Source organism: Onychomys torridus, chromosome 6 (assembly GCF_903995425.1).
Source record: "Onychomys torridus chromosome 6, mOncTor1.1, whole genome shotgun sequence".
Classification (NCBI taxonomy): domain Eukaryota; kingdom Metazoa; phylum Chordata; class Mammalia; order Rodentia; family Cricetidae; genus Onychomys; species Onychomys torridus.
Window position 1 is genome coordinate 77,522,993 of NC_050448.1, and position 9,950 is coordinate 77,532,942.

Genomic DNA, 9,950 nt, shown 5'->3' on the forward strand with positions numbered 1-9,950 from the left:
CCTTGCCCTTGCTAGGCAAGCACTCTACTACTGAGCTAGATCCCCAACCCCGAGGGTGCATTTCTTTACAGGGTGCCATCTTATGGTGGCTTTTGTCTTTCATGCTGTTTTCTTGTTGTTGTAGATTACTGCTGTGTCAGATGTCATGCCCATGTGGAAGTCAGGCAAAAATAGGAAGCTGCCTGCCTTGGAGATACGGGAAAAGCAAAGATTTCCAGAAATTATAAATGGAGCTTTCCTCTCCATATTTGCCTCACATACTAAATAGACATGTCTAGCTGTAAAGAAGGCTAGATTCACAGCCATGCCAAATAAAGTCAGTATTCTCTTAGCAAAGAGAGAGAACAGTGAGGAAACAGCAATGCCTGGTTGTTAGATTTAGCTGTTTTACTGTACATATACTTTTTAGCAAGTTTAAATTATTAGCTGTAGAGATACTTAATGTTGAGTCACCAAGACAATGGGCTCTTATGGACACTTGTTATTTCTTCACTGACTGCCCAGTGTCCTAACCCCTATCTAGGTAGGGTTCCCTTGTCTACTGTGTCAGAGCTTCCTCTTTCCTAAGGAATTTGGAAGTACCCATGTTTTCCAGCCTCCTTTGCAGCTAGGGAAGATACAGCTGCCTTGAATTTCAAAGTTAGTGATATGGCAAAGCAGGGAACCACACAGAATCCTTTGAAGCTCGTGACCAGCAACACTGGCTGCTACATTCAGCTACATAGACGAACAGCAAAAATGAGTTTGGAATGCTAGCCATCAGCTGTGTAAGGTTCTGTGTCTGCAGTGGAGACAGGTCTTCACTGCAAATATTCTCTAATAGCATTAGATACAAACCTCCAATTCTCATTTCGTGGCTACCCAAGAGATCTTAAGAAATACTTTTAATAAAGTCACTTTTATTAAAACTACCCTGAATTAGCCTGGTGGTGGTGGCACAAGCCTTTAATCCCAACACTTGGATGACAGAAGGAGGCAGGTTCTGTGAGTTCGAGGACAGCTTGGTCTACAAGGTGAGTTCCAAGACAGCCAAGACTACTACACAGAAAAACCCTGTCTGGAAAAACCAAAAAAATAGGGCTGGAGAGATGGCTCAGCAGTTAAGAGCACTGACTGTTCTTCCAGAGGTCCTGAGTTCAATTCCCAGCAACCACATGGTGGCTCACAACCATCTGTAATGAGATCTGGCGCCCTCTTCTGTATATATAATAAATAAATAAATCTTAAAAAAAGAAAAGAAAAACCCAAAAATAAAAACCAAAAAACTACCCTGAGTTGCCTGTAACTAAGAAGACAGATTAGGGACGTACATTTTTAAACATCCATGCACATATAAATTTTTATCAGTACTTTGTTATCTTTGCATTTAAAGTTTATGTAATATTGGACATTTATAAAAGGGTAACATTATCTAAATTAAGAATTAAATCATTACCAGTGCTGGGACCAATGCTTGCCTAACATACGAAAAGCCCTGGGTCAATCCCCAGAACCACAAAAGCAAAACCAGAATATTACCAGTGCTAGCCAGGTGAGATAGTCCACACTTTTATTCCCAGCACTCTGGCTGGAGTCAGCAGCAGGCAGATCTCTATAAGTTTGAGGCCAGCCTGATCTACATATCAAGTTCCAGAACAGTCAGGGCTACATTGTGAGATCATGTCTCAAAAAAAACACAGGGTTGGGGATTTAGTTCAGTGGTAGAGCACTTGCCTAGCAAGCGCAAAGCCCTATGTTCGATCCTCAGCTAAAATATATATATAATTTTTAAACTAATGCTTTTTCAACTGTTTATTTGAGTTCCTACTTCTCTCTACTCCTTCCCTGATTCTTTTTTAATAACTTTAATCATAGGCAAAAAGACCTAAAATATATGTGTATCTCTTAGGTAATCTATTCAGTTTTGTTCCTTTATGAACATTATAGAAATGCCATCATACTGTATGTAGTCTAGAAATTGGAATTTCTTCACTTGGTGTATTTATAATATTCAGCTGTCATTTTTTCAATGACCTATGTTTCATTATGTAACTATAAAACATTGTGAAGACATACTATATATGAGGTTGGAGCTTAATGGTAAACAAGTGCCTAGCGTGTATAAGGCCCTGACTTCCACCCAACACACGCACACAAGAGGGAGAGAGAGAAAGAAATATGCTATAATATTTTTTGGCTGGGCGGTGGTGGCGCACGCCTTTAATCCCAGCACTCGGGAGGCAGAGAGCCAGGTGGATCTCTGTGAGTTCAAGGCCAGGCTGGTCTACAGAGCGAGATCCAGGAAAGGCACAAAGCTACACAGAGAAACCCTGTCTCAAAAAAACATAAATAAAGTCCATTTTTGTGATCTACTGCTGTCTTCTTAATTCTCCAGCTACTTCATATTAACTACATTTCTTATTTTATATTTGCTGTCATTTCACTTGAACACCTCATAATGGGCTTTTAGAGTAATTAAGGAGTACTAGTCACTAACACAGTGAGAAGCAGACTGGTGGTTTGTCTTGTGTCCCTCTCCAAGCACATTGAAAAGGAAACAGAATTCAGAGTTCAGCTAATCCAGCTATGCCCAGCATTTCTTATAGCTTTTGTTGTTTGACTTTCTTGGGAATTCTCCAAAGAAATGATTCTGCTCAAAGCTAACTAATGAACCAGTGAACTTTGTGTAGATACAGAGCATGGACAACTTACTGCCTGTTGCACCACGGAAGGCCTCTCACCCCACCCCCCCATGCAATTGTTACCCACTGTGTCTCCTCAGAGAGAGGAGAAACCTTCTGAGTTGTGCTGGCTAGCACCTTTGCATGCCCAAAGGACAAGGTTCTTCAACCCTTCAACTCTTCCTCTAGCTCTCAGATTCTTTCCACTCTTCTGAGATGTTCCTTGAGCCTTGGAAATGGTGGTACAGATATATGGTTATTTTCTGAGCATCAGGCCACTATGTCTTAGCAACAGACCCATATTCTCAGAAACTTAACCAGTTGTGAATAGGAAATCACTGCCAGAGTAAAAAGTTTTCTTGCTACATGGGCAGATTATCTAACTGCCTTCTGAGTATTGGTGTTTATACACATAGATTAGTGCTGCACTTAGTCTCCAGCAGAGAAACTTTGTTTGGTTTGGTTTTTGTTGTTGTTTTCGGGACAGGGTTTCTCTGTAGCTTTGGAGCCTGTCCTGGACTAGCTCTGTAGACCAGGCTGGCCTCAAACTCACAGAGATCCACCTGCCTCTGCCTCCCGAGTGCTGGGATTACAGGCGTGCACCACCGCCGCCAGGCTGAATCTTTGTTTGATTCATTTTTGTTGACTTGACACAAGCTGGAGTTCTGTGGGAAGAAGGACATAATAGAGAGAATGCCTTTTATTGGATTAACTTGTAGACAAGCCTACACTTTCTAGATTAATGACTGGAGGGTGAGAGCTCAGCCACACTGTGGACAGTGCCATCCCTAGGCAGGTAGGTGGTCCTGGGAGGTATAAAAAGGGAACTGGGCCTGGAGAGATGTCTCAGAGGTAAGAACACCGGCTGCTCTTCCAGAGGTCCTGAGTTTAATTCCCAGCAACCACATGGTGGCTCACAAGCATCTGTAATGAGATCTGGTGCCCTCTTCTGGGCAGAACACTGTATACATAATAAATAAATATTTTAAAAATTTTTTAAAAAGGCATGTACCACTGCCACCCGGCTTGGGGGCCATTTAAAAAAAGAAAGAAAGAAACTGTAGCCAGTTGTGGTGGGACACCCCTTTAATCCCAGCACTCGGGAGGCAGAGGCAGGTGGAATTCTGAGTTCCAGCCAGCCTGGTCTACAGAAACTAGGATGGCCAGACTGTTACAAAGAGAAACCCTGTCTCAGGAAAAAGAAAAAGAAAGAAACTGAACTTAATGTGAGGCTGAGGAACAAGCCAATAAACAGCATTCCTTCATGGTCTCTGCTTAGTTCATGCCATGACTTCCCTGCATGACAGATTGTCAGGTTATTTTGGTCACGGTGTTTAATTACAGCAAAAGAAACAAGCTTCTTTCTGCAGTGGGAATCATTTGGAGTGGTAAGAATAAATGACTGTGGAGTGCTCAGCCCAAAATGAGACATCTCTCCCACCTCTAAGGCTCAGGGAACATTATGGAAGAGGGGGAAGGAAGGATGTAAGTGACAGAGATGGGGGGAGTGCTGTGAAATGGTGTCTTCTGAAAACAGTATGGCTGTTGTATTGGTGAACTCGCTCACAGCGGCTTTGATCACTGACACAAGATCGGCACAGAATCAAACCAACCAACATTTCACCACGGATGAAGGAGGGTTACATGAGGTGATCCCTAACTGAAGAGCCAGAAGTTGATGGCTGTTGATGACTTTTTTTTCTTCACTATCTGTTAGGTTGTCCATGTTCCTGACCCCACACCCATACACATATATGCTGAGAAATAATCCTCTTGTACACTATAAAGATTTGTCACTTGAATTGGTTTAATAAAACACTGATTGGCCGGTAGCTGGGCAGGAAATTAGGTGGGAAAGCCAAGCTTTCCAGAATGCTGGGAAAAAGGAAGGTGGAATCAAGGAGTTGGCAGCCAGATGCAGAGGAAGCAAGATGAGAATGTCATTTTGAGACAAGTTACCAAGCCATATGGATAAACATAGATAAGAATTATGGTTAATTTAAGTGTAAGAGCTAGTTAGTATTAAGCATGAGCTACCAGCTGAGTATATTTATAAGTAATATTAAGCCTCAGAGTCATTTATTTAAGAAGCAGCTGCTGGGTATTTGGGAACAGGCAGGTGGGAGAGAAACTTTCACCTACATGTGGCACCTATATATTTGTCAAGAGTTTCCACATAAAACCTGAGAAAGCTTAAAAAAGGATTCTAAATTTCTGCCTACACATAAAGACAGCATGAATTAGGCTTAGTGGTTATTACAAAAAAAAAAAAAAAAAAAAGACTAGAAAGCAAGAGGCCAGTAGGCAGGGAAGTGGTATTTCAGGGGAGTGGGAGGGAGAAGTTGGTTGCGGATACAATCAAGACATGAATCTATGTATGAAATAGTCAAAGAATTTCAAATATTAGTTAAAAATAAAATATGCTTTTCTAAGGTCAATAGTATTGGATTTAGGCTCACCCTAATCCAGTATGAATCTGTCTACCTTACAAATACAAAGACACGAGTAAGGTCACAGTCTAAGGTGATTTGGGTATTGAATTTAGCACAGAGGTGGGGGTGGGACAGTATTGTATTGCTCACCACCAACACATAGTTACAAAGGTAAAGATAGTAATTTTATGATAGAAAAATCCCAACAGACACCAAAAGATTTAGGCAAGTATTCAGGTAATACATTTAAATTCCATGTACACCAGGTATAGTGTAATAACATCACCTCCAGATACAGTCACAAACTACTTAATGAGGGGGAGATGGACTAAGGAAACAGTTTAGTGGCTTAGTTGTTGTACAAACACCATAAAGTGTATTTACAAAACCTAGGTGCTATAGGTCAATAGTTATGTAACAGAACCTGTCTTTGACCCTACTCCCATCCCACAGAAAAGAAGCTCTATCTTAGCAGTGTCAATTTCTGCTTGACTTTTTTTTTTTCCTTTTCTTTTTGGACAGAATCTTACCATGTAACCCTGTCTGATCTGAAATTATGTGGACCAGACTGTCCTCAAACTCATACAGATCTATCTGCCTCAGCCTCCCTGGGGCTGGAATTAAAGGCAGGTGCCACCATGCCTGGACTATTTTGCTTTTTGAGACAATATCTCACTATGTAGCCCAGGCGGGCCTTGAATTCATGCTTTTCCTGCTTCAGCCTATTGTACATGGATTATAGGTGTGTACTCCCAGTAACAATGGAGTCTGGAAGAAGTGCCCAGTCACTAACCTAGATAAATTCCATTTTATGATACTATTAATTGCATTTTATTTCTGATACTATGTTGTTTCTGAGTCCTCATGATTCTTTCTCTTTGACAGTTACCTTGGATCCCAGGAACTATGGGCTTGATTGACGAACAAAGAACTGAAACTACCTCTAAGCAACAGAGACTCTCTTAGCACCAAACATAGTTCTGCACACCTGATCCCCAATTGTGAACTAGATCAAGGCCAGTTGGTCTAAACTACCATGGGAACCCCAATCCTTGCTTTTGTTTCTCCTCTCTGTAAAGCTCTGAAATTATTACAAGCACTTTGAAGACAGATCTGAGTCAGGCAAGCACAGAAGACAGGTTAGTAGCCTGGAACCCCACGTGATTTTAAATTATACACACCCCCATCTTAGAAGAGACTCTACTGCTGTGTCTGCTTCCTGACTCAGTACTAGTAGCAAAAAATACCAGACTCTTTAAGAGGTCCGGCTACCTAACACTTCACTGTGGTTTATGAGCAGCAGGTGACACACTACTTAGTGGCAGTATGGACTCAGAAACTTCCCAGAGTTGGGATAGTAAACGTGGCTCCAACTGGTACCTCTGCCATGAAGTTAGGCACTCAGGGAACAAAGGAGTGGGGTGGAGCCAGCTGCCAAAGACACTGCTTTGGCCCTAGCCATGCTGCTAAGCAGTTTAAAGACTCATGTGGTCAGCAAAAGATAGAGATGTACAGTAAAGACAGATTCAGACAAAACAAACAAACAAACAAACAAACAAACAACAAAAAAAACTCTAAACAGGTTAGTGTGTTCAAAAATACACATAGGCTTGGGAGAGAAAAGAAAAAGGGTAGAGGAAGTCCTTACAAAAAGAGAGTAATAAAAAAAAAATATGAGCCATGTAAAAATGGGAAATATACAGAGAGTCTGGATACTGTATGGTATTGTGTTCATTTTAATTTTTTTTCTTTTTTCCGGAGCTGAGGACCAAACCCAGGGCCTTGAGCTTGTTAGGCAAGCGCTCTACCACTGAGCTAAATCCCCAACCCCTATTTTAAATTTTTTGATGGCTAATGAACAAATGATAACTGCTAGAGACATTTGATTATAAAAGTTGCTAGAGTAAACCAACCTATATATTTTTAAAATATCTTGACTTCAAATTTTAAGTCAAAAGAGATGTTACTTTGGAAAAGAGGTTCTGCTTCTATTTCTACAGGAAATGAGAGGCTCTGGATTCATTCTGAGTTATAAAATAAAATCAGGTTTGATTGAGGAAGACCCCCTGAAAATTCTTCAATGGGAACAGATGGCCCAGATGATCCATCATCTCAGAGCGCCTCTGCTGCAGTTTCCTCTGAGCTCTACATCCAGAACAGCTTCAAGGCTGCTGCTGAGATGGTCCAGCCTCACAGACTGTCCAGTCAGGACTTGACCATAATCCTAAATTTTCTCAGGATCTTGCAAAGATTACCAGCACCCCCAATCAACAGGAAGTAGTCTAGAGAACTAAGCCCAAAACTAAAATAAAATAAAATAATTAAAAATTTAAAAAAGGGGCTGGAGAGATGGCTCAGAGGTTAAGAGCACTGACTGCTCTTCCAGAGGTCCTGAGTTCAATTCCCAGCAACCACATGGTGGCTCACAACCACCTGTAATGAGATCTGGCACCCTCTTCTGTATACATAATAAATAAATAAATCTTTTAAAAAAAATCTCCTAACTAAACAAAACAAAACAAAACCCAGGGCCAGAGAACTATGCCCACACTACCAAAAATAAATTATGAAAGTTTGTCATTATTTAGGAAAGTTGGTTACAAGTTGTTATGGATAATGGTCAGGAAAAAAGCTAAACAAAGGAGATTAGATTCAGAAATCTTGTTATGTAAAGAAAAAGGGGAGATATAGAAATGATAGGATAAAAGGGTAGATTATTGGATCTACTTTAATCCAAAAAACAATTATTAATCTTACATATTTTACATTAGTGTGGATTTTGGTTTATTGATACAAATTTAAAGTTAATTTTGTTATACTGTATGTATATTTCTACTCTTGTTTAGGGTATTATGTTTACGCAGTTTATTTAAAAATATATATAATTAAGAAATACAGGGCTACAGGGTTGGGGATTTAGCTCAGTGGTAGAGCGCTTGCCTAGCAAGCACAAGGCCCTGGGTTTGATCCTCAGCTCAAAAAAAAAGAAAAGAAATACAGGGCTGGAGAGATGGCTCAGAGGTTAAGAGCACTGACTGCTCTTCCAGAGGTCCAGAGTTCATTTTCCAGCAACCACATGGTGGCTCACAACCATCTATAATGAGATCTGGTGCCCTCTTCTGTATACATAATAAATAAATAAATCTTTAAAAAAAAGAAATATAGATTAACAATCATCTATAGTAGTCAAACTTATAGTCATGTTATGTATGTTTTCAAGGTCATACACAGATGTATTTAGATAGATGGTCTTCAAACACTTCAAAGATATACAGAATATGGCATTTTATGTATTTATTTATTTTTGTGGTTTTTGAGACAGGGTTTCTCTGTAGATTTGGAGGCTTCCCTAGAACTCGCTTTGTAGACCAGGCTGGCCTTGAACTCACAGAGATCCACCTGCCTCTGCCTCCCGAGTGCTGGGATTACAGGCATGCGCCACCACCGCCTGGCAAAATATGGCATTTTATATGTTTAATAACCTAAGGCTTTTCATGACAGTGAGACACGTCTGCTCCTGGAAGCCCCAATCTACTTCAGAGAAGACAATGGGCATTGAAGAAGCTTCATATGCAGTTTGCTTTCTTTACGGCAAAAGCTAGCCATGTGGGCAAAGAAACTTGCCTCAATTGCTGACAGTTACTACCCCAGCTGGACCAGCAGGACTCAAAGACAACTGCTGAACTTTGCCAAGACAAGATAGTACAGTCCATCGAAATTCCCTGCTTCACAGGAAAGTCTGTCAGATACGCTAAGCCTGTAGACCAGAGTTGGATGCCCCAAAGTTGCGGAGAAGTTTTGGGTGACTGTCCAGGCAGCTTGAGTCCTTGCCATTAGGCAACCCTTGTTATTGTTGTTGTTGGGTTCTTTGTTTGTTTTTCAAGACAGGGTTTCTCTGGGTAGCTTTGCGCCTTTCCTGGAACACACTCTGTAGCTCAGGCTGGCCTCGAACTCACAGAGATCCGCCTGCCTCTGCCTCCAGAGTGCTGGGATTAAAGGCGTGCACCACCACCACCACCACCACCACCACCACCACCACCACCACCTGGCCCTTCTGGGGTCTTTGATAGCGTTAAAGACTAGATAGATGTAGTTATAGTTTTCTTTAGTTATGATAAAAGATTAATTAGGTACCAAATTTTGGACTCACAAAGATAAGGTAGATAATAGAGTATTTTCTCTAATTTTGCCAAATACAAATAGATTGGATATTTTAATTGTAACTTTTTTTTGTTGTTGTTTTTTTGTTTTTCGAGACAGGGTTTCTTTCCTGGAACTCACTCTGTAGACCAGGCTGGCCTCAAACGCACAAAGATCCTCCTGCCTCTCTGCCTTCCAAGGCTGGGATTAAAGGCATGCGCCACCACCGCCCAGCTGTAACTGTAATTCTTACTTAATGACTATTTCATTGTATATAATCTTACTATGTTAAAGTTAAAGCTTTCCTTTTTAATTAGACAAAAAGGAGAGAAATAGTGGGAACATCTGGCTACACTGCACTTCCTCCACCCCAGCTACATGCTAGCACCTGCGGGTGCCCTGAGCCCTCACAGCAGCAGCCCATTTCGACCCTAGGGCCCACATTAGCCTGGTTGCCTGGTCACACATCCCACCAGCCACGCACTGCTGCTGCTGCAGCTGGCTCCCCTGCCCTCCTGCATGCTCTGCTGTTGATGTAGTCATTGCTGTGGACACACAAAAAAGTCAGTAGATCTGATGAGGCAAGAATTAGGTTTTATTTCTTAAAAAAACTTTCCCATGTTAAGAATGGGAAATATTACAATACAGGGAGTTAGGACTCTGTATGGTTCTACAGTGGATGGTTTAAAACTGAAAAAATAAATGAATAGCCAACATA